Genomic DNA, 26,396 nt, shown 5'->3' with positions numbered 1-26,396 from the left:
CTCTTGAGTCATATAGTTCTTGTAATTTCAAGGAAGAGAAACTCAAATGTAAAGTGTTACAATAGCCAAGCATACCAGCACTATTATATAACCATTCAGCAATTTTCTCTGCCAAGTCACTCTGAACCTTAGACTACTGAGGATGTCTTCTTAATTAATTTTTAAGGTTCTCCTCTTTTGAGTTAAAAAATGGTCACAATTTTATAAGTAAAATTAAAGAAAAATACAAAATAGAGCATCTGAGATGTTTCCATTAGGCATTATATATATATACATAAATTTAATAGATATACATATATAAATGCACTGGGATAAATCTCCATCTTCTGTGTCAGTAGGACATAGGTACATTTTCTTAGGAATAGGGAACTCCTTTCACAGTGGAAGTGAGGAAATTGGCTGGACCATCCTTATTGAATATAATTCCGTGAAGCCGCCATTCCTTCTAGCAATCTACTACTCCAACAGTGTGTAGTTCATCAAATTCAGGTCTGCTGAAGCCAGGCTAGAAATACAAAGTGAGGTGGACGACTAAGGGAACTGACCAAAAAGGAGGAAAGGAAGAGGAGCAAAACAACTTCCCAATTTCATTCTTTCCCATATTCTCTGTGCTTGACAAGGGAAAAAATATTCGGGTCTGAGTTCCTCTCATTCTTAGCCATTGTTAGTTCAAATTCTGAGAAAAAAAAAAAAGGTAAAAACGAAAATATGGAGTCCAGAATTCGGTTGGCTCTCTTGCATGCAATATCACAACTTAAAAGGCCTTCCAAAATGGAGGGATAAACTTTTAAAAATATAGCCCAATCTTTTCAATCTAAACAAGTAAACACTAAAAATATATTTTAGAAATCCAGCAAACACACTAACCACAGTCAAAGCAAAGGAAGGCTTATGGCTTACCAAATGACAGTGGCTGTCTACAAGAGAGAGAAAGAGAATAGTCCAAAATTCTATCTGACCTGGCAGAGCTAGGAGGGTGCCCTGGTTAGGGTCTTTCATGTACAGTTATTCAAGCTCAGACTTGATCATCTGTCAGGGATGCTACAGTAGGGAGAGTTTTGCCGTAACTGTGAGACTCAGCAAGATCACTTCCAACTCTAAAACCTACAATTTTAATTTAATCACCAACACCAGCCATCATTAAGAGCGACCTCAAATAACTCCAAATCTGTTCATCTACTCACATATTCTTTACACAGTCAACAGACCTCGAGTGATTACTACATGCCAGACACAGTTCTAAGACCCAGAATAAGGGATAAGAAAGGTAACCACCTCTGTCACTGTGAGGCTTGAGTTCTTTGGGAAGAAGTTCATCTAAATACAAAGAGACACCAAAGATAATATTTGGTTTGATTATTATTCTGTAAAAGAAGTAAGGTAATCTGTTAAATTGGGACTGAGTTAGGCTAGTAGGACAATCAAGGAAAAAATATCTTTAAGAGATGAGTGCCAAAGAATAGAAAGGAATCAGTTATGGAAAATTTTTCTGGAAATAATATTTCCAAAACATGGGAACAGCGAATACAAAGTCCCTGAGGCAAGATGAAGCTTAACTACAATCAAGGAACAAAAAGAAGCTAAAAGGTTAGGTCAGGAGATAACCACACAAATTTACACCAGCTGGTCCCTAACTTCAAGTCTACATGGGTATATTCTTCAGGTGAGTTACATATATATCATCCAAAAGACAAAAAAAATTTGACTCCAAAATTACCCTGGAAATTCTGAGTGAGATTCTTTACAAAGGCACAACCATATTAAAGATCACAGCCATCATTCTCCAAACTCCACTCTGGGCATCACTTGCAGGCATTTAACGGAGGTGTTTCATATCCTCTCTAAAATATTGGGCAGGAAGAACAAACATCCTAGCATGTCTGCACCATGCACCTAGTGTCTCACAGTTGAAAAGTAGCTGGAGCTCACCCTGCTGATGGCTTTGCTGGGTTTTTTAACCATTTATTAAGAGTCCCATCTCTTTTAAGAACTGGGATATATTTTTTGAGGAAATAAACTACAGGAAAATTCAACTGACAGAGATCATTCTGTAGTTGACTTTTCTGTTCTTTGTTACATTTATTTGTTGAGACAAACGTCTGTTCTTAGCCTTTTTTTAATGGCTCTGTTAAATAGAACGGACACAGTACACTGCACATACTTCAAAACACAATTTAAATTCTGAAATATGCATATACCCATGGAACTGCCAACACAATCAAGAAAAGGAACATATCCATCACTTGCAAGTGTTTATGCCTCATTCATAAAGCCCCTTTTCCCCCCTCACATTCCACCCCTCCATATCCCCAAGTGAGCACTGATATGCTTTCTTTCATTATAGCTGTGTTTGCATTTTTCTAGAAATTTATATAAAGGGATTCACACACTGAGGACTCTTTTATCTGGCTTCTTTCACTCAATGTAAATATTTTGAGAGTAATTCATATTTTGGTGGGTGTCAATAGTTTATCACTATGTTTTGCTGAATAGTGTTTCACTGTATGGGTATACCACAGTATATTTATTCATTCTCTTGTTGATGGGTGCTCGAGGTTGTTTCAATTCTATTAAAAATAAAGATGCTGGGCTTCCCTGGTGGCGTAGTGGTTGAGAGTCCGCCTGCCGATGCAGGGGACACGGGTTCGTGCCCTGGTCTGGGAAGATCCCACATGCCATGGAGCGGCTGGGCCCGTGAGCCATGGCCGTGGAGCCTGTGTGTCCGGAGCCTGTGCTCCACAACGGGAGAGGCCACAACAGTGAGAGGCCCGCGTACCGCAAAAAAATAAAAAAATAAAGATGCTATGATGATCCATGTACAAGTCTTTGTATGAACATATGCTTTCATTTTTCTTGCATAAATATCTAGGTGCAGAAAGGCTGGATCATACGGTAGGTGTACGTTCAACTTATAAAGAAACAGCCAAACTGTTGACTGAAGTGACTGTACTATTTTCCTTCCCACTAGCAGTGTAAAAGACTTGCAGTTCCTAAACTGCCTCACCAATACTTGGTGTGGTTGGACTTTTCTAATTTTAGCCATTCAATAGGTGTGTAGTGGTATCTCCTGGTGCTTTCATTTCCATATAGCTAATAATTGATTACATCGAGCAACTTCATGTGCTTATTTGCATCCATACACCTCCTTAGCAGGATCTCTTTTTAAATATTCTTACACATATTGTTAATTTAAATTTTTTTTCTAATTACTGAGTTTTGAGAGCTCTATACATGTTAGAGACACAAGTCTTTTCAGGTATATAATTTGTAAATATTTTCTTCCAACCTGTGGCTTTTCTTTTATTAATAATGGCTTCCAAAGATGAAACCCAATTTGTTACTTTTTTTCTTTTAAGGATCTTGTTTTTGGTGTCATCTCTAGGAAATCTTTGCTTAACCCAAGGTCAAAAAGATTTTGTCCAAGTTTTAGAGATTTATGTTTTGATCTACATTTAGTTAAGTCTTTATATGGTGTGAAGTAGGGATCAAAGGTCATACTTTTGCATATGGCTACCTAGGCACTACATCCATGTACTACATGCTTCCAGCACCATTTGTCAAGAAGACTATCCTTTCTCCTCAAAATTGGCTTTGCACCTCTGTTGAAAAATCAATTGTCCTTATATGTGTGGATATGTTTCTGGGATCTACACTCTATTTGATTGACCTATTATATCTGACTCTTGGTTATAATATATTCTTTCACTGATTTCTTTTCACTTGCTCATGTAAATAGTCTCCCAGTAATATAGCTTTACCATTTGACTAGACATACCTAGGTATACCTGAAATGCATTTGATAAATCGATGGAACTTGCACTCAAACTAGGGTTACTTTCCAAAAACTCTTAAAATGTTGAGGTGTAAAAACGATGTACTCTACAGCCTTCCTGCCTCAACCAAGTGTATGTTAACACATCCCCACACAAGCTATTTTGCATGTGTATGGGGCTGTAGAGTCTGGGGAGTATGAGAGTGGTATGTGCTGTCTATCCCAAAAGTTCATCACAGGAGGCAAAGGAAACATTAAGGAAATAGATAAGAATAGTCAAATGCCAAATGTTAACATATTTCTCATGCGTTTTTAATATTTACATTGAGATAAATAAGCAAATTATTATAAAATAAAATACAGAACTTTAGAGAATATTTCAAAATGCTCTTTTTTGCCAGATGCAACAAGATACTAGGAATAGAGGGATTTTCTGGAACCAGCTTATCTTTCCTTTTTTTATCACCATCGAGTGATGGGGTTGTATTTTATTCAGTGTATTGTACATGTGGGTGTGAATAAGATGAAAGTTGTCTCAAAAAGAGAAATGAGCAAAGAATATATATCGTCAACTTGTCTAAAACATTTTTTCATGTTCTGACTCATTTTTCTTTGCATTGGCATTTCAAGGCATTTTGTTTTTTAATTTGACTATTAAAAAACCTTGATAACTTCAGTGAAATCCCATGAAGATAATATAAACAACAGTAATGGAAAATGAAAAGATGATAATAGCAACCAGCACTGTGATATTTCTTGTCAGTGTTCTTTACTATTTAGAATAGTAACAAATCCCATATTAATTTGACTTTTTGAACTTTGGCCTTTACTTTGGTGGAAGAAATTCCTTACACTTTGCTTATTATCTGTTTGCAATTAAAAACAATTAATGACCATACTTTGATATGATCATCTTAGAGTTGTATAGAGGGAGGATAGTTATGCAACTATTTATATAGCTATGGGTTCAAGGAAGTTTAAAGCCTTGATATTTGAATCCTGTGGAAAGTAGCCTCCTTTCCCAGAGGGAAATGAACATATACATGTACTTAATGTAGTTTAAACTAAAGCAACACCTGTTCGTAGAGGCACCTTCTATTCCAGGCATGTTTAGGTATAGGGAAGGGGAACAAGAGCTATAAAACATAATTCTTGTGTATAAGAAGTTTACAGGGGCTTCCCTGGTGGCGCAGTGGTTGAGAGTCCGCCGGCTGATGCAGGGGACACGGGTCTGTGCCCCGGTCCGGGAGGATCCCACATGCTGCGGAGCGGCTGGGCCCGCAAGCCATGGCCGCTGAGCCTGCACGTCTGGAGCCTGTGCTGTGCGTCTGGAGCCTGTGCTCCACAACAGGAGAGGCCACAACAGTGAGAGGCCCGCGTACCGCAGAAAAAGAAAAAAAAGAAAAAAAAAGTTTACAGTTTAGGGGGGTTGAGGGCACTCAATGACTCAACGCGGATAAGCCTGATGCAGGTTACTAAAAGGTCACCCTTGAATAAACTCTGCTTTAGGAAAGACCAGCCTACTCTTATTCTCTTAAACTCTTTAATGTGGTGCCCAATATACCTGAATATCAATGTCAAAGGCCACTTTAGAAATGTTTCCAGGGGTGCTAACAGCCAACAAGTTAATATGATTCCTATACACTTGACACAACACACCAGAGGTCTTGAATTCGGTGAGCATATTGGCCTCCTTTAAGAAAAATCACCAGGGCTTCCCTGATGGCGCAGTGGTTGAACGTCCGCCTGCCGATGCAGGGGGCAGGGGTTCGTGCCCCGGTCCGGGAAGATCCCACATGCCGCGGAGCGGCTGGGCCCGTGAGTCATGGCCGCTGAGCCTGCGCGTCCGGAGCCTGTGTTCCGCAACGGGAGAGGCCAGCATACCGCAAAAAAAAAAAAAAAAAAAAAAAAGAAAAATCACCAGTTAAACTTCGAATGCTAAGTGCTAAGAGAATGAAGTAAGTAATAAGTGATATTCAGCTTCAGAGGCGGAAGAGAAAAGGCGTCTCACCTTGAGTAGAACATTTTGTTGGATTCTCCAAAGTGGCAAACAATAGGGAGAACACTAAATAACTAAGACTGAATAAGTTGAGAAATAAGATGAAAGCCTAAGATGGAGGTCAAAATGTCCCCTAGATTTAAGGATACATTTAGGCTGAAAGGGAAACTATTGAAAAAGATGTAGAAAATGCTAAATATTTCACAAAAAATTTATTAGAACAAAAAATGTATTAGAATAAACCAACTTAGCAAAGTTTGTTTGCAGAATACGAAATCAACATACACACATCACTTGCATTTCTGTACATTAACAATGAACAATCTGAAAAAGAAATTAGGAGAACAATTCCATTTACAATACCATCTAAAAGGATAAAATACTTAGGAATAAGCTTAACCAAAGACATGAAACACTTGTACACTGAAAACTACAGCAGTATTGAAAGAAATTAAGGAAGACATAAATAAATGGAAAGACATCCCACGTTCATGAACTATTGTTAAAATGTCCATGTTACACAAAGCTATCTACAGATTTAATGCAATGCCTATCAAAATCCCCAATTTTTGCAGAAATAGAAGAAACGACTCCAAAATTGATATGTAACCACAAAGGACCCTCAATAACGAAAGCAAACTTGAAGACCCCACACCTTCTTTTGAAATGAAGTTTTCTTGTTATTGTGGGCTAAAAATCCAAAGTCCTAAGTGTCCATAAATTATCCTCCTAAATTTATATTTTGGTTCATTCTCAGTGACAGGGCTTTCAGTGCCTGAGTGGCATTGAGGGCCCCTTCAATATCTGTAGCTTGGACTCCTGTCACTGACATGGTATGGGTATCTCACAGCCTTGGCTGTTTTACCAGTTTATCAAGTCCCAGATGAACCATGCTCAGAAGGGCCCCACGCTTGCTTGGTTTCATGCTCTGATATTGCTGTCTTAATATTCTTAATGATTTTATCTTTGAACTTACGTTCTGTAAGTAAAGTTTATGGGACAATAAAATATATGCATGAGCAGAGGAGACACGTGCAATATGTGCGTCTGCCACCATTCCTGCTGCCCCATTCACATCTAGTTTTCACCCTGCTTATGGTGTGCTTTCCATGACATGCTTATTTGGTACCCATTTGGAGTCTTACTGTGTTCCAACCAGAATTCTGTGCTACTGGTCACATCCAAGACTAAGTGAAGGTGTTAACAGCTCCGGAGGCCATGCTTTCCATTTGAATCTGAACTTACTTCTAACACAGAAAGAAAGCGTTGTTTTTTAAGAAGCAAGAATGTCTAAGGAATCTTACCATATCCTTTCTTACTCGTGTTACTTCCCAATATTAGCCAAACATTCTGCTGAAAAAGATGACATGTATGAAAAAGAGAAGAGAGAACAACCCACAGAACCCATTTAGGGCTCATCCTAATCTAGTATGATGTCATCTTATCTCGATTCTATCTGAAAAAAGAATTTACTTGGGCACATTCACAGGTTCCAGGTGAACATGAATTTGGGGAGGACACTATGCACCCCAGTGCAAATACTTTCAACAAGACTTTTTCTTTGCAGTTTGAACAAGAGGCACTATATTTTCATTTTGCACTGGAGCCCACACATTATGTCACTTGTTACTGTTAGAGCCCATGTTGGAAAATGGGGCTTCATGACATAGCCAAGTGAGTCTGTCAACTGAATTCTAGAATTATCCAGACTTGCCCACTTTGTTGCAGCAAGTTGGTTCCAGGCGAACCCAGGTGAGAGGGGCATGTCCACAGTGGAGCAGAGAACTTTTGTCTCTCTATCACCAGACTCATTCCCAAGATGAAGGAAAGAAGAGCTTAGCAAAGCATGGCCAGTTATTCTTCCCAACTTTGCCCGTCAGGTAGGTCACCTCACTAGCCAGTGTCAGTGAACATAAGAGCAGGGAGGTTAAAAGTTATACTAATCAAATTCCCTTCACATGCTGGTACCCGTAGGAACAAGAAGGGAAACTGTCACTAATGCTCCCCTGTTTTTTTCAATCTCTTAACCCACTCAACTATGCTTTTAAGCCTATAATTAATGGAATATGGCTCTCCCTTCAGGAAAAAGAATAGACCTTTATCAGGACAGTCCTGCTCACACTTTTATGGGGCTACTCATTTGAGTGGCCTCCAGGAACTGCTGGTGGATGCCTTAGAGTTTCAACCCAGAAGTCTCTGATATGGGTGAGAAATTGCATTAATTCAAATGAACTCCAAGGCTACTCATATCCAATGATCAGAAACAACTTTTTGTTCTACCAGCCACCCACAACACAGCTAACCATAGACAGTTGATGAGGTCAAATGACAAACTAAGATTAAATACATAAAAGCATCCAGTAATACAATTCAGAAATCATAGAAATGTTGCAAATTTGTAAGTACACCTTTGCCAGTATCAAATTCTTCACAGAGAAATTAAAAGGGCACACATTACATGCTCTTATGAATTAAGGTTCCAAAGTATTAAATCCCAATTTTGAAATCAAGTTTCCTTGTTACTGTGGGTTAAAAATCCAAAGTCCTAAACGTCCATAAACAATCCTCCCAAATGTACATTTGGTTCATTCTCAGTGACAGGGCTTTCATTGCCTGAATGGGACTGAGGGCTCCTACAGTATCTGTAGCTTGGACTTCTGTCACTGACACGGGTGTGGGTCTCTCAGGGCCTTGGCTGATTTATCAGTTTATCAACCCTCTCATGAACCATGCTTTTAAAGAGTCTAAAGAGTTGCTAAGATACAATTTGATTTTACAGCACTAGCCCCCAAATTTAAAAACAATCTCAAAAGCAAGCCAATCCCCCACTCCTAGAAGAGTGAAACTAGGCACATTTTTGTTCCCGGAATCCAGTAAAGACTTTGACCAAAGAACATAGCAGAAACTCAATGGCATTTGAGAGAAAGATAAAGTCTCTTTGGTTTTAGCCTCACTAGAATGTCCATTAGTCTATGCCATTTAACTGAAATTTCTGACCTGTGAACTTCGAACCAGGAGGAATCTTTTAGCTTGACCTTGATTTGTCACTATGAATTTGCCATGTGCAGTGCACAGCCCTGAGCATCTGTCACACATGGACTCTTGAGTTATCCTTCCTCTTTGATGACCTTGTTGTTTACACTGCAGTACTGAACTGTTTATGGGTTCTGTCGAGTAACATTACACCTCCAGGTCTGAGGCATAGATTTGACAGTCCTATGCCGCCATGGTCATTTTCACTGCCTCCTGCTATGGAACTACATAGACCAAAGGTGGCTGCCTTTAGGAGAACATTTCTTTCTCCAATATAATTGACAAATCCAGTGTCAGCTTGGGTCCACATGTAAAGGGAGTCACTTGAGCCTACGGTAGACCATATGTGTCAATGCCGACAAGTTCTATAAGACATGTTTTCCTTACAATTGAGTCTTTGTCTCAGTCAAGCCTGCTTGGGAAAAACTGTACCTGAAGAGTAAGGCAAGGTGGACGGCTGCCTGAGACTTTCCTGCCCTGTAAACTCCAGCACACTCTCAAGTCAAGTGCCAGGTAAAGGTCTCTGTATACTAAAGACCCTCCAGGTGCCTTATTCATTCCGCTCCACGTATTGCTCAGTCACCTGCAACTCCCTAACGCCCCTTTTCTTTATGCCAGACCTTTACTTAAGTGGCTCGAAAGAGACAGCCACTCTCCCACACCATAAGCTGCAGCCATTAGCCAAAATCAAAGTATCTTATGGCTGGTGTAGTGGGTTGGATGGTGGCCCCCAAAAGGATATATCCATGTCCTCATCCTTGACAGTTACCTCATTTGAAAAAAAAGGTTTTGCAAATATCATTAAGGATCTTGAGATGGGATTTCCATCCTATGTTAGCTGGATGGGTCCTAAATACAATGACAATTGTCCTTAATATACAAGAAGGGCAGAGGGATATTTGAGACACACAAAAGAGAAGATACAGACACAGAAAGGGGGTGATGTGAAGACACAGACCAAAACTGAGTGACGTGGCCTCAAGCCAAGGAAGCTGGCAACCACCAGAAGCTGAAAGAGGCAAGGGATAGAATCTTCCCTAGAGCATCAGTAGGGAGAGCAGCCTTGCTGACACCTTGACAGCACACTTCTGGCCTCTACAACTGTGAGATCGTAAATTTCTATTGTGTTCAGCCTCCAAGTTTATTAGTCTCCCAGCAAGCACGGCACATTTATACAGCATGCATTAAACGTTTTCTAAGCTTCAGCAGTTTACTGCACAAACCTAAATATTTTCAAACACTCAAAGGCCTCAGCATCCCACCATACATTAAAGACCAAGGCAGTAGACTACCTTCCTTGGCAGTAACAAAAGATTTTCCACATGGACATTTTCCTCTCCAAAATGTCAGCTCCTTTCTTTTGATTTCTCAGTGTTCCCAGGTAATGCACCAAGTGTTAGGGACTTCTAATTACCTTCCAGCAAGTACAGTGCCTTAATTCCATTTGGTTTGGAATAAATTAGGAAATAAGATAAAAGAGAAAAGATGGAGGGCCGAATATTCCTGTTACTGTTGATAACCCTGGCTTGAGAATCCAGTTGGAATGAAATGATCACATAACTGAACCCCAGAATGGGGCAGATTTACTAACTAGTAATACACAGAATGAGAGAAACAGAAGACACTCACTCACACTCTCAAGGGAGAGAACAGAATTAGTCAAGGCAAGCATGCTCACTTAATTCTTTTCAAGCTTTCTGTATAAGTCACTTGATCACCCTGGGGCAGAGTCAGTAAAGAAGCAGCGCTGATAGGACCCTACGAGCTCTCTTGACAGGACTGAAACATCAGGAGCAGGAAAGGAACATTCCCTCACTCCCCACCACCACCACCCCCAGCAGTAAAAATATGATCATCCACATTGACAATGTAAAAGAAATCAGAAACTACGCTAACTCTGATTCACTCTTAGTATACCAACAGCTAATCGGGAGCCTTGTGAAAAACCATCTTGATTAGTTGCTAATAAAACTCTTTAGGGGCCTGGGGGAAGATGGCGGAAGAGTAAGACGCGGAGATCACCTTCCTCCCCACAGAGACACCAGAAATTCATCTACACGTGGAACAACTCCTACAGAACACCTACTGAACGCTGGCAGAAGACCTCAGACCTCCCAAAACGCAAGAAACTCCCCACGTACCTGGGTAGGGCAAAAGAAAAAAGAATAAACAGAGACAAAAGGATAGGGACGGGACCTGCGCCAGTGGGAGGGAGCTGGGAGGCAGGAAAGGTTTCCACACACTAGGAAGCCCCTTCGAGGGCGGAGACTGCAGGTGGCGGAGGGGGAAAGCTTGAGAGTAGCGGAGGAGAGCACAGCAACAGGGGAGCGGGGGGCAAAGCAGAGAGATTCCCGCACAGAGGATTGGTGCCGACCGGCACTCACCAGCCGGAGAGGCTTGTCTGCTCGGCCGCCGGGGAGGGCGCGGCTGGGAGCTGAGGCTCGGGTTTTGGGTTTCGGTCGGGAGCACGCAGGGAGAGGACTGGGGTTGGCGGCCTGAACACAGCCTGAAGGGGTTAATGCACCACAGCTGGCCGGGAGGGAGTCCTGGAAAAAGTCTGGACCTGCCAAAGAGGCAAGAGACTTTTTCTTCCTTCTTTGTTTCCTGGTGCGCGAGGAGAGGGGATTAAGAGCACTGCTTAAAGGAGCTCCAGAGAAGGGCGCGAGCCGCGGCTAAAAGCGCGGGCGTGGGACGCTAGGGCTGCTGCTGCCACCGCCAAGAGGCCTGTGTGCGAGCGCAGGCCACTGTCCATGCCCCCTTTCCGGGGAGCCTGTGCAACCTGCCACTGCCAGGGTCCCGGGATCCAGGGACAGCTTCCCCGGGAGAGTGCACAGCGCGCCTCGGGCTGGTGCAACGTCACGCCAGCTTCTGCTGCCGCAGGCTCACCCCGCACTCCGTACCCCTCCCTCCCCCCGGCCTGAGTGAGTCAGAGTCCCCAAAGCAGCTGTTCGTTTAACCCCGTCCTGTCTGAGCGAAGAACAGACGCCCTCCAGCGACCTACATGCAGAGGCGGGGCCAAATCCAAAGCTGAGACCCGGGAGCTGTGAGAACAAAGAAGAGAAAGGAAAATCCCTCCCAGCAGCCTCAGAAGCAGTGGATTAAAGTTCCACAATCAACTTGTACCCTGCATCTGTGTAATACATGGATAGACAAGGAATCATCCCAACTTGAGGAGGTGGACTTTGAGAGCAAGATTTATGATTTTTTCCCCGACTTTGAGAGCAAGATTTATGATTTTTTCCCCTTTTCCTCTTTTTGAACAACACAATAAGTGAAATTAAAAATACTCTAGATTGGATCAATAGCAGAATAACTGAGGCAGAAGAACAGATAAGTGACCTGGAAGATAAAATAGTGGAAATAACTACTGCAGAGCAGAATAAAGAAAAAAGAATGAAAAGAACTGAGGACAGTCTCAGAGACCACTGGGACAACATTAAACGCACCAACAGTCGAAGTATAGGGGTTCCAGAAGAAGAAGAGAAAAAGAAAGGGACTGAGAAAATATTTGAAGAGATTATAGTTGAAAACTTCCCTAATATGGGAAAGGAAATAGTTAATCAAGTCCAGGAAGCACAGAGCGTCCCATACAGGAAAAATCCAAGGAGAAACACGTCAAGACACATATTAGTCAAACTGTCAAAAATTAAATACAAAGAAAACATATTAAAAGCAGCAAGTGAAAAACAACAAATGACACACAAGGGAATCCCCATAAGGTTAACAGCTGATCTTTCAGCAGAAACTCTGCAAGCAAGAAGGGACTGGCAGGACATTTTTAAAGTGATGAAGGAGAAAAACCTGCAACCAAGATTACTCTACCCAGCAAGGATCTCATTCAGATTTGATGGAGAAATTAAAACCTTTACAGACAAGCAAAAGCTGAGAGGGTTCAGCTCCACCAAACCAGCTTTACAACAAATGCTAAAGGAATTTCTCTAGGCAAGAAACACAACAGAAGGAAAAGACCTACAATAACGAACCCAAAACAATTAAGAAAATGGGAATAGGAACACACATATCGATAATTACCTTAAATGTAAATGGACTAAATGCTCCCACCAAAAGACACAGATTGGCTGAATGGATACAAAAACAAGACCCATATATATGCTGTCGACAAGAGACCCACTTCAGACCTAGAGACACATACAGAGTGAAAGTAAGGGGATGGAAAAAGATATTCCATGCAAATGGAAACCAAAAGAAAGCTGGAGTAGCAGTTCTCATATCAGTCAAAATAGACTTTAAAATAAAGACTATTAGAAGAGACAAAGAAGGACACTACCTAATGATCAAGGGATCGATCCAAGAAGAAGATATAACAATTGTAAATATTTAGGCACCCAACATAGGAGCACCTCAATACCTAAGGCAAATACTAACAGCCATAAAAGGGGAAATCGACAGTAGCACATTCGTAGTAGGGAACTTTTTTTTTTTTTTTTTTTTGCGGTGTGCGGGCCTCTCACTGTTGTGGCCTCTCCCGTTGCGGAGCACAGGCTCCGGATGCGCAGGCCCAGCGGCCATGGCTCACGGGCCCAGCCGCTCCGCGGTATATGGGATCCTCCCAGACCGGGGCACGAACCCGTATCCCGTGCATCGGCAGGCGGACTCTCAACCACTGCGCCACCAGGGAGGCCCCGTAGTAGGGAACTTTAACACCCCACTTTCACCAATGGACAGATCATCCAAAATGAAAATAAATAAGGAAACACAAGCTTTAAATGATACATTAAACAAGATGGACTTAACTGATATTTATAGGACATTCCATCCAAAAACAAAAGAATACACATTTTTCTCAAGTGCTCATGGAACATTCTCCAGGATAGATCATATCTTGGGTCACAAATCAAGCCTTGGTAAATTTAAGAAAATTGAAATTGTATCAAGTATCTTTTCCGACCACAATGCTATGAGACTAGATATCAATTACAGGAAAAGATCTGTAAAAAATACAAACACATGGAGGCTAAACAATACACTACTTAATAACGAAGTGATCACTGAAGAAATCAAAGAGGAAATCAAAAAATACCTAGAAACAAATGACAATGGAGACACGACAACCCAATACCTAGGAGAGGCAGCAAAAGCAGTTCTAAGAGGGAAGTTTATAGCAATACAATCCTACCTTAAGAAACAGGAAATATGTCGAATAAACAACCTAAACTTGCACCTAAAGCAATTAGAGAAAGAAGAACAAAAAAACCCCAAAGTTAGCAGAAGGAAAGAAATCATAAAAATCAGATCAGAAATAAATGAAAAAGAAATGAAGGGAACGATAGCAAAGATCAATAAAACTAAAAGCTGGTTCTTTGAGAAGATAAACAAAATTGACAAACCATTAGCCAGACTCATCAAGAAAAAAAGGGAGAAGACTCAAATCAATAGAATTAGAAATGAAAAAGGAAAAGTAACAACTGACACTGCAGAAATACAAAAGCTCAGGAGAGATTACTACAAGCAACTCTATGCCAATAAAATGGACAACCTGGAAGAAATGGACAAATTCTTAGAAATGCACAACCTGCCAAGACTGAATCAGGAAGAAATAGAAAATATGAACAGACCAATCACAAGCACTGAAATTGAAACTGTGATTAAAAATCTTCCAACAAACAAAAACCCAGGACCAGATGGCTTCACAGGTGAATTCTATCAAACATTTAGAGAAAAGCTAACACCTATCCTTCTCAAACTCTTCCAAAATATAGCAGAAGGAGGAACATTCCCAAACTCATTCTACAAGGCCACCATCACCCTGATACCAAAACCAGACAAGGATGTCACAAAGAAAGAAAACTACAGGCCAATATCACTGATGAACATAGATGCAAAAATCCTCAACAAAATACTAGCAAACAGAATCCAACAGCACATTAAAAGGATCATACACCGTGATCAAGTGGGGTTTATTCCAGGAATGCAAGCATTCTTCAATATACGCAAGTCAATCAACGTGATACACCACATTAACAAATTGAAGGAGAAAAACCATATGATCATCTCAATCGATGCAGAGAAAGCTTTTGACAAAACTCAACACCCATTTATGATAAAAAACCTGCAGAAAGTAGGCATAGAGGGAACTTTCCTCAACATAATAAAGGCCATATATGACAAACCCACAGCCAACATCATCCTCAATGGTGAAAAACTGAAAGCGTTTCCAATAAGATCAGGAACAAAACAAGGTTGCCCACTCTCACCACTCTTATTCAACATAGTTTTGGAAGTTTTAGCCACAGTAATCAGAGAAGAAAAGGAAATAAAAGGAATCCAAATCGGAAAAGAAGAAGTAAGGCTGTTACTGTTTGCAGATGACATGATACTATAAATAGAGAATCCTAAAGATGCTACCAGAAAACTACTAGAGCTAATCAATGAATTTGGTAAAGTAGCAGGATACAAAATTAATGCACAGAACTCTCTGGCATTCCTATACACTAATGATGAAAAATCTGAAAGTGAAATCAAGAAAACACTCCCATTTACCACTGCAACAAAAAGAATAAAATTTCTAGGAATAAACCTACCTAAGGAGACAAAAGACCTGTATGCAAAAAATTATAAGACACCGATGAAAGAAATTAAAGATGATACAAATAGATGGAGAGATGTACCATGTTCTTGGATGGGAAGAATCAACATTGTGAAAATGACTCTACTACCCAAAGCAATCTACAGATTCAATGCAATACCTATCAAACTACCACTGGCATTTTTCACAGAACTAGAGCAAAAAATATCACAATTTGTATGGAAACACAAAAGACCCTGAACAGCCAAAGCAATCTTGAGAACGTAAAATGGAGCTGGAGGAATCAGGCTCCCTGACTTCAGACTATACTACAAAGCTACAGTAATCAAGACAGTATGGTACTGGAACAAAAACAGAAATATAGATCAATGGAACAGGATAGAAAGCCCAGAGATAAACCCATGCACATATGGTCCCCTTATCTTTGATAAAGGAGGCAGGAATGTACAGTGGAGAAAGGACAGTCTCTTCAATAAGTGGTGCTGGGAAAACTGGACAGGGACATGTAAAAGTATGAGATTCGATCACTCCCTAACACCATACACAAAAATAAGCTCAAAATGGATTAAAGACCTAAATGTAAGGCCAGAACCTATCAAACTCTTAGAGGAAAACATAGGCAGAACACTCCATGACATAAATCACAGCAAGATCCTTTTGGACCCACCTCCTAGAGAAATGGAAATAAAAACAAAAATAAACAAATGGGACCTAATGAAACTTCAAAGCTTTTGCACAGCAAAGGAAACCATAAACAAGACCAAAAGACAACCCTCAGAATGGGAGAAAATATTTGCAAATGGAGCAACGGACAAAGGATTAATCTCCAAAACTTATAAGCAGCCCATGCAGCTCAATAAGAAAAAAACAAACAACCCAATCCAAAAGTGGGCAGAAGACCTAAATAGATGTTTCTCCAAAGAAGATATATAGACTGCCAACAAACACATGAAAGAATGCTCAACATCATTAATCATTAGAGAAATGCAACTCAAAACAACAATGAGATATCATCTCACACCAGTCAGAATGGCCATCATCAAAAAATCTAGAAACAATAAATGCTGGAGAGGGTGTGGGGAAAAGGGAACACTCTTGCACTGCTGGTGGGAATGTGAATTGGTACAGCCACTATGGAGAACAGTATGGAGGTTCCTTAAAAAACTACAAATAGAACTACCATATGATCCAGCAATCCCACTACTGGGCATATACCCTGAGGAAACCATAATTCAAAAAGAGTCATGTACCAAAATGTTCATTGCAGCTCTATTTACAATAGCCCAGAGATGGAAACAACCTAAGTGTCCATCATCAGATGAATGGATAAAGAAGATGTGGCACATATATACAATGGAATATTACTCAACCATAAAAAGAAATGAAATTGAGTTATTTGTAGTGAGGTGGATGGACCTAGAGTCTGTCATACATAGTGAAGTAAGTCAGAAAGAGAAAGACAAATACCGTATGCTAACACATATATATGGAATTTAAGGAAAAAAATGTCATGAAGAACCTAGGGGTAAGACAGGAATAAAGACACAGACCTGGGGCTTCCCTGGTGGCACAGTGGTTGAGAGTCTGCCTGCCGATGCAGGGGACACGGGTTCGTGCCCCGGTCTAGGAAGATCCCACATGCCGCGGAGTGGCTGGGCCTGTGAGCCATGGCCTCTGAGCCTGCACGTCCGGAGCCTGTGCTCCACAACGGGAGAGGCCACAATAGTGAGAGGCCCGTGTACCAAAAAAAAAAAAAAAAAAGACACAGACCTACTAGAGAATGGACTTGAGGATATGGGGAGGGGGAAGGGTAAGCTGTGATACACAACCAAATATAAGGTCACTAGCTAGTGGGAAGCAGCCGCATAGCACAGGGAGATCAGATCGGTGCTTTGTGACCGCCTGGAGGGGTGGGATAGGGAGGGTGGGAGGGAGGGATCGCAAGAGGGAAGAGATATGGGAACATATGTATATGTATAGCTGATTCACTTTGTTATAAAACAGAAACTAACACACCATTGTAAAGCAATTATACTCCAATTAATATGTAAAAAAAATGTCATGAAGAACCTAGGGGTAAGACAGGAATAAAGACACAGACCTACTCGAGAATGGACTTGAGGATATGGGGAAGGGGAAGGGGAAGCTGTGACAAAGTGAGAAAGTGGCATGGACATATATACACTACCAAACATAAAATAGATAGCTAGTGGGAAGCAGCCACATGGCACAGGGAGATCAGCTCGGCGCTTTGTGACCACCTAGAGGGGTGGGATAGGGAGGGTGGGAGGGAGGGAGATGCAAGAGGGAAGAGATATGGGAACATATGTATATGTATGACTGATTCGCTTTGTTATAAATCAGAGACTAACACACCATTGTAAAGCAATTATATTCCAATAAAGATGTAAAAATAAAAAATATAAATGGTTTAAAAAAGCAAGTAAATATCTATGTATTGCTAGAAAAGAGATAATTTAATGATGAGCTTTCTTTATTAGTCATATTTTATACTGTTAGAAGAATGAGACTGTCAACTGAATTCTGTCCCCCCAAAATTCATACATTCAAGCTCTAACAAAGTGATGGTATTTGGAGATGGGGCCTTTGGCAGGTAATTAGATTAAATGATGTCATGAGGATTAGGCTCTATTAGTGCCCCTATAAGAAGAAACCAGAGAATGTTTTCTGTCTCTCTCCAACATGTGAGGACATAGTGAAAAGACAGTTGTCTGCAAGCCAGCAAGAGAGCCCTCACCAGGCACTGAATTGGCCAGCACCATGATCTTAGACTTCCAAGCCTCTAGAACTGTGAGTTGTTAAAGTCACTAAGCCTATAGTATTATGTTATGGCACCTTGAGCTATAAGAGTACTAAATGGAAGAGACATGGAGGAACCCTAAACGCATATTGCTAAATGAAAGATGCCAAACTGAAATGGATACATACTGTATGATTTCAGCTATATGACATCCTGGAAAACGTAGGGCTCTTAACCTATTCTGTATGATACTGTAATGGTCAATGCTTGTCATACATTCGTCAAAACCCATAGGATATACAACAGAGTAAACTGTAATGTAAACTATGGATATTAGTTAATAATAATGTATGAACATTGGCTCATCAATTGTAAAAAAATGCCCCACACTAATGCAAGACGTTAATAATACGGGAAACTGTGGTTTGGGGAATAGATGTGAGGGGGTGTATGGGAACTCTATACCCTGCTCAAAAATTCTCTTTAAACTTAAAACTACTGTAAATATAGTCTACCAATTTATTTAAACAAAATAAATCTAAGTTGCCTCATCATATTGTGAGGTTATTAACCATCTTATAGTTTTTCTATTTTCTATTTCTAAAGACCTACTTCTTTAATGTTCATTTCTATCTTCTTTTATCCTTGTAAAAAATATATCAAATGTTTTGTATTATTTCACCTCCCAGCCTATTATCTTTTTAGTTATATGTCTTTCACAAACATTCATTAGAAACTACATTAGATATCCTTGACTTATTACACTCTATGCCCATTACTATTTTCACCACCTCCCTCGTAATGCTTGAACCTTGGCTATGACCCATTGTCACCTCTGGACAAATAGTTTCTGCTCTATTTTCTGTCTTCTGTCCTTCTGGGCCACTTCTGTCTACCATCATTACCCAAAGAACTGACTTTACAGATTCTATATGCCAGTGTGTAAGACTTGCAGTGTTTTAAGAAGTATCCCAACTTCATGATGATGATTTGGGGTCATTACTAAAGCATTCGGGATCATACATATTCTTTTAAGGTAGTTTTACAGGACAACGCACATTGGTATTTTTCTCCTATTAACAGAGTAGGAAATTGTGGGTTGATGTGCAGTTATTTCAATTAAGAAAGCAAGATATGAACACTGCTTCTCTGCTGGGGTACTTGGCACTGCTCTTTCTCGTGCTGGGACATATTTTGCGCCTTTACAGCCTTGCATCTAGGTGTCCTGATCAGACTAATGTTTGGCTTTATTGGATACGTTGACCAGTCTGATATTCTGGTACATACAGGGTACTTGGTCATGGTTGCTCACCTCTGAACCTCAGCATCATCACCTGCAAAGTGCAACTAATAGCATATCCGCTTTGTGGGGTTTTTATGGATTTGGCAAGCGTCATAGTGCCTGGCACATGCTGGAGACTCAGGTGATGCAGTAATTACTCAAATGTGCATTTCCAATGGATCCCTCCCACCTGGACAGGGTGACTTAACAGCCTTGGGGGAGTAAGAGCAGGACAAACAGCAAGGGCAGCATGGGCCAAGGGAAGGAGGTGAGAACTGACATGCAGGGGGCCCTCTTGCTGGTATCACCAGAGGGCCCATAGTGAGCCAGGATGTGGGGAGAGACTGGCCGGTCAGTAAGACCAGGCCAAGAAAGGCCGTGTGAGGGGGCTTAGCTTTTACCCTGTGGTAGAGGCCATCCAAAGGAGAAAGTGGAAGATGGGCAGGTATAGACTTCTCCCTTAGGAATTGTCCTCGGGGTCTGTTTATGCCCTGGCAGGGTGCGTTCAACGAGTTGGCCTCTCCAGCACATTCTAGAGAGCACTGGCCATGTCTGACCTTCTGGAGATACAGCCCTGACCTCCTGGCCACCTCACTGAGGAGAGGGCTCATGGGGGAATCAGCTTCACTCTGCATCTGTCCACCAGTCCTGCACCCTGGACCCAGGACCACTCACTTCCAAGAGGCACATCCAGCTGCCAGAGGAAGTGACATTTCCTGACTCATCTGGCTAAGAATGAGCAGAGTATCACTGACCATTCCAGGGGAGTAGCTGCCACAGAAGATCAGGATGCGTACAAGCCATAGAAGATCAGAAGGAACAAAGGTCAGTCCACGTGGGAGTTCACATGGGCGCCTCACAGTCCCCAACAGGCCCTCGAGTTTCCCTTCCAGCCCAACACACACTCCACCTGCCCACAGTCGCCCGTGCCACCATCACACAGCCCCACAGAGCTCCAAACATCCTCAAACACACAAACTCCCTACTTATAAGCAGATGCCTGACTGTGTGCCCAGAACCCTCCTGCTCCAATATACATGCACTACAAACCCCAATAAAATCACAGCCACGGTCTTGAATACAAAAACACACCCCCAACGGCCCCTGATAATCAAACACCTAAATCCTCATACCCCACAAAAATCCACCCAACCCCATATAACCCCTCAATGCAAACACACAAACCCTTCGACAATAGCCAAATATATTCAAACCAAACTCACATACTTCTTAATATAAGACACAACCCCCAAAATCCAAATAGAACACATACAGTCCCCACACAGCTGTCAACATCCACGTATGTACAATGCCTCAGAAGCTGAGACAAACACAAAATACCATCAGAGAGACACAATGTTTCCGACCTTCTCCTAAATACTCCCCCCAGAACACATCATGACCTCACACCCCCAATACAAACATACACCCATCTCCCTCTTGAGATACTATAAACAGCCTCTGTCATATCCCCTGATTATACACACACAGCTGGCAGCCCCAATTTACACTGACAACCCCAATCTCTGCAAGTTCCTCCGCATCAAAAATACACTCCCTGAACTCTTACCCTACAGGATGAGCATGTGTATAACCCCTGCACTCTGAATACACACAGATCCAACACACAAAGCATTAAAATGCACACCCCTACCTCTTCTCAAATGCCTGCACACATAGCCTCAAAACACCCAGAAGCAGCCCACCACCCAGCCACACCATGCTACACCAACCGTACACTCACAAAGTCACTCATACCCCTCATCTCTCCCCAGATCACACATACACAGTCTCTACACAGCTTTACTATTACCCCAAACCATCCTATACCCTAAACATACATCCAAGAGTTCCCCACACAGCCCTAACCGATGATAGAGGCAGCTCTACCAGGAGCATCATGGTACCCTGAACGGGCAAATGCCGCTGAGGTAAGTGCCTCCTATGTTGCTGCATTTCTTGCTGCTGTTGCAAATCATCCCTTGACCCCACCCAGGCTGACTGGGACACCCTAAACAGGAAGTGGCAGCATAGGAGTCAGGGAAGAGGAAAACTCCCAGTCCAGGTGCTCCCTGTCACCATCCATTGCACCGAAACATCGGATGACCAGCATGAACAAGAAACAGAGACATGTAACTATACCATGATAGAAAGGCAAATTTTTCTAGAAAAAATGTGTCCAAGGGAAGGGGGAGAAGGGTGCTCCCCCTAATTATAAAGCCATGCTGTTACAATTCAAAGAAACGTCAGATACAGTCCAACAGGCGTGGGGCTGCATCCATGTTGTAGCTGGATATGAAAAAGATAATTTTTCTGAAGCCCCAAATCTCGCACATGGGCCCCGCTGCCCCATTGGCCAGGAACCCAGCAGAGGATGCTTAAGGGATATAGGGACTTCTGGGACCCTTACCGGTCTCCACCAAGGGGTGGTGCCATCACACAGCTCCATCCTTCATGAGATGACTAACAGACCTCGCTGTATTGGCAGCTCTGGAGATCGGGGGTCCCTAATGACGTAAACTCGAGACCGCCCAAGCACACGTTAGAAATTTTTGCTCAGGCGCTGCAGACTCTTCAGGAGACTGGAGTGATGGGCAGCTGTCACCTCTCCGAATCCTGTACCCTGACCTCTGCCAAGGCCTGTGCCTTAGGGACCTGGCAGATCCCTGGAGCGTGGCCCTCCTCTGGGACACTTGCCCATATACTTCTCTAATTATCCGTGGGACACACATAAACAACTTTTCTTATGGCTCTCATTGGCAACTGGAGCTCAAATTACAGTGCCTCCTGGGAACCCCTCCAATTATAAGCAAGGGCCACACTTTAGATTACACGTCATAGTAGTCAGGGGAGTAGAAAGCATTCAACTTCCATTGAATGTCACTACTGAAACAATCTTTATTAAAAATCTTTTAGGGGTGGTAGCCCCTCTGGCCCTGCCCTTTCCCGTTACAGCTATGGATGCCTTGATATACTGCAACGCCATTTGGAACGAACCCAAATTCCTGGCCTTCCTGGTGGAAGCTGAAATTGGGAGCCCATAAGACTGCCACCTAAGACAGTAAATATCCCCCAATAACATGTATGACAGGGGGCTGTGGGATTGCAGCCCATAATTCAGAATTTATGAAAAAAAGAAGTCATTAAACACACCATTTCTCCTTTTCAATTTCCCCATTTGGCTGCTATTAAAGCCTGCTATTAATCAGTGGTGCCTTATAATCAACTACTGAAATATAAATGCTGATCCCCACTCTTAAGGCTCCCATTTCCAACATTGTCCAGTTCATTAAGGATATCCAAAGGGCTCCAGGGAATTACTTTGCTGTGACAATCTAGCTATTATGTTCTATTCAGTACCAGTTATTAAGGAGTCCCAGCTGCAGTCTACTTTTACTTCAGAAGGCACCCAGTATGTTTTAACCTGTCTGCCTACTGGCTATCTTAACAGCCCAGCTATTGCCCACAGTCTTTGATGGCAAGACCTGGTGTCCCCTTGCACCGTCTGGCACTATACTGATGTTCCCATCCAGAGCCCCTCAGGAGACTGGTGCACAAGGCCCTAACATGGTTGGTGACCCATCTATAACATACAGGTGGGCTATTTATTGCCCCACATAAAATTCAAGGGCTGTCCACAACTATTAAATTTCTGGGCATTAACTGATCCTCTAAAAGCCAGGAAATTCCTCTTGCAGCTAAACCTCAGCTGTTAACTATTCAGCCCCCCAACACACTATAGCAAGCCCAACACGGCTTACTTAGGTCTCTCCACACTTTGGAGGCAACAAATACCACACTTGTCCATCATTCTTAGACCCATTTATGCAGCCACGTACAAACCCTCCACAGTTTACTGGCGAAGAGCTAAACAATAAGCTTTATAGCAGGCACAAAGCTCAATTAGTCAAGCTCTCCCACTGGTTCCCCCTGGCTGCTCCTTCTGGGCTGAGAATGGACTATGTGTCCCGAAGCCTTTGGACTAACACAGCTCCTCCTAGCTGCCTGTGGGCTTCTGCACCAGACGGCTGCTCTCTACACCACTACCCCCCCTCAGAACCGATTTGGGAACTGGTTCGTTGGTTTTGGTCTTGGTTTTGTGTGCACTGATGCCAGAATTTGTTTGCGTCTTTTGCGTTTTGGTGTACAAAATGGGAAGTACAAAATGGGAAATACTCCATCTACCCTGAAGGAGAGCCCTTTGGGGCCTATAGTAGATAAATGGGTGTAACATAGCCCTGAGCCTATGACTAAGAAAGACATGGTATACTACTGTAATAGGGTGCGGACCCAAAATATAGGATCAGAAGGGCGGTAGCCCCTAAATGGCTCACTCAATTTTTATAGGATCTCGCTAAAGTTAGAAGTGTTTTGCAAAACAGCAAGCTGCACCGGCAGTTCTTCCAACTGCCCACCCTCCCCCCATGCCGCCATCATATTCACCACCTCCTGTTTCCCCTACCCACGGGGATCAAATAGAAGTTTCTGTGTTAACCTCCAGAGCACAGGAGCCTGATTTAGTATCACCATCTAAGACTCCACAGGCCACCCAATTTGGACCGGGAGCCACATCCACGGCAGGGCAAGTTCCCTTGTGCGGACATCCTATAAGAGGCCAGAGGACTCCCTTGGACTTGAGGCGTCCGATTCTAATTGCCCCACAGGAGCCCCAGGGAACTTTGACAGTGGGGAACGAGTTGATTGACTCTCCAATAGATACCACTCCCCAAACCCTCCCTGTTTATCTTAAGAGGCTTGTAAATATTAAACAAAGGGGAAACAAAGTCATCCTAGGAAAAACTTGCCTGTATCTTTGAGATGCAAATGTCCTTTCTGGTCTTCTCAGGAACTCTCATCTCTGCCATCTTTTTAAAATGCACCTTTTTGAAAGACGGTAAAGTAATTTAGAAACTGACTTATCAAGGATAAATAAAAAACCTAAGTGTCTTTTCTGTAAAAATTCAGCCATCTAGACAAGTGAGTTTGATTTGTTCCATCTGCCAGAAACCTAATTTGAATCCAACCTCTTTTTGTAAACTGATGGGCTTCACATGGCTGTACCTGACTCAGTGCTGAAATTCTGAAATGACAACCATGACGTCTCTGTAGGTTTGTGTCCTTGTATGTGTCTTTGTCTTTGGATAACATTGCTGAGGTTGATTTGTGGATGAGCTCTATTTAATTGGCTTAAAGAAAAGTATGCACTTACACACCAAACTATTCTAAATACAAGAGAAACTGAGCTAAATGACCTTCAGGTTCATGTGAACTGGGAAATATTCAGTATTAATTAAGACCTGGTATTAACGTTCATTTGTTGATCTAATTAATATAGACATACTGTCAGAGTCATCAACATTAAGTATAATACTTTTATTGTGCCTAGCTTTAATATAAGCTAAATAAAATCTTGTTATGTTTGTTGCAAATTTGTCAGCAAGGAAATAACTTGATGTGAAGAAACTTTTAAGGAAAGAAAATGCAAATGAGATAAGAGCTTTAGGTGAACTTTTAAAGATACTTATCTTTTAGGAAGATCTATCTAAAATTAATCTCTCCAGATATTTGACCACTTGAAAGTCAGAATTGTGCTAAAGTAAGTGACAGAACGTTTATGGAAAGTGGACCCTGAGAAAAAGAGTTCTGTATGTGGTCAGGACTAAGTTTAAAATAAGTTTAATTGAGTAAATACATTTTAAAAGTAAGCTGGTGCACAACTTGAATTTCGCTTTTCTCTCTGTTAAGAAGACAAGGTTTCTTAAGATTTTGGACTGCCTTTGATACCAGATTTTAAGTTTTTCTGCCTTTTAAGAGATCTGTTCTGTACTTGCCTTTGAAATCTTTTATTGTGACTTTGGCTAAGTGAATAACTATTGTTTCACAGTGACATGTGACCCTATCTGACTGTTTTAAACTCTTATTTTTTGACAAAACTTCCCAAATCAAATTATAATGAAGTTCCTTTGACCTCTAGCTAACTTTGGGGTGCTTCAAAGGGCCCCTGAAACACCCCAAAGAGAGATATTAACTAATTAGGTTGAATTATACGGGAAGTGTTGTCAAGTAAGCAATAAATCTTCTTAGGTTATATTGTATGCCAAATGACACAGGTATTCTACAGATTATATGGAGTTCCTAAAATTTGGTATGTCCTGGTAAAATGTTACCAGTCAGAATTCTCTTTATTATCTGAAAGTGTTGCATGTCACCGCAGTAACCACGTTACTTTGTCAATTGCACTGTCATCAGATTTAAACGTGCCTTCTTAAGTCTTTCGCCATTGTACACAGTTATGGTTTCAGTCTGATGCCTTTGCAAAAATGCTTCCTCTTCAAGAAGATTTATAGAAAGGACCTTTGGATAAATACAAGTTTCTGATTTTCAAACTGGGTAAGAACTTGAAGAATTCTAATGGGAAACCTGATGGCTTCATAAAGCTGTTAACAAAAATGATTAGTTGCACATGCCTGGGTAAAAGGGTTATAATTACGGTTATAATTTTGGTTATAATTTTTATGGTTTCTATCTGAAAAATGACTGTTTTAAATCTGTGTTTTCCAGGTGTAAGCAAAACGCTCCCCTTAAACTAATTATGACTTAAAGTAATTTGTTAAATTATACCCTTGTAAGCAGAATTGACACGTTTATCTTTTTCTCTCTACATGGGTGGTCCTGCCAGTAGCATATGCTTGTCTCGAAGATTAAGCCATGCACGTCTAAGTCCGCACCGCTGGTACACTGAAACAGCGGATGGCTCACTAAATCAGTTATGGTACCTCTGGTCGCTCGCTATTGCAATTGGATTACAAGTAGTTATACTGATCATTGTTCTTTGTTTCCAGATTGTTTGCTCTTTGTGTCTCCCTGCTGTACTGTGTCTTTGTTAACGGTACTAGCTGCATTACTTATATCCTGTCTACTTTATAAGATTGGTGTCTCTTCCAGTCTCTTACCCAGTATGTAACCAGGCCTCCAACAATACTTCAATGGCTAAACATCTTG

At 41.6% G+C, this 26,396-nt stretch overlaps 1 protein-coding gene and 1 pseudogene across 3 annotated transcripts in view; both read right to left on the bottom strand.

Moving 5' to 3' along the window:
* LOC309799286 (centrosomal protein of 78 kDa-like) overlaps window positions 1-26,396 on the bottom strand; it is a 659,089-nt pseudogene that overhangs the window by 94,286 nt on the left and 538,407 nt on the right. The window lies entirely within an intron of this gene.
* The window catches only part of LOC309801411 (uncharacterized protein), a 126,444-nt gene continuing 124,167 nt past the window's right edge, over window positions 24,120-26,396 (bottom strand). For both annotated transcript variants that reach the window (XR_014293580.1, XR_014293581.1), the window contains exon 6: window positions 24,120-24,274. The gene's annotated coding sequence lies outside the window, so the exon portion shown is untranslated. The remainder of the gene's footprint in view (window positions 24,275-26,396) is intronic.

The sequence above is a fragment of the Mesoplodon mirus genome (genome assembly GCF_964341445.2).
Source record: "Mesoplodon mirus genome assembly, chromosome: 3".
Lineage (NCBI taxonomy): Eukaryota > Metazoa > Chordata > Mammalia > Artiodactyla > Ziphiidae > Mesoplodon > Mesoplodon mirus.
The sequence above is the reverse complement of the archived record's forward strand: the minus strand, read 5'-3'. Positions and strand labels throughout refer to the sequence as shown.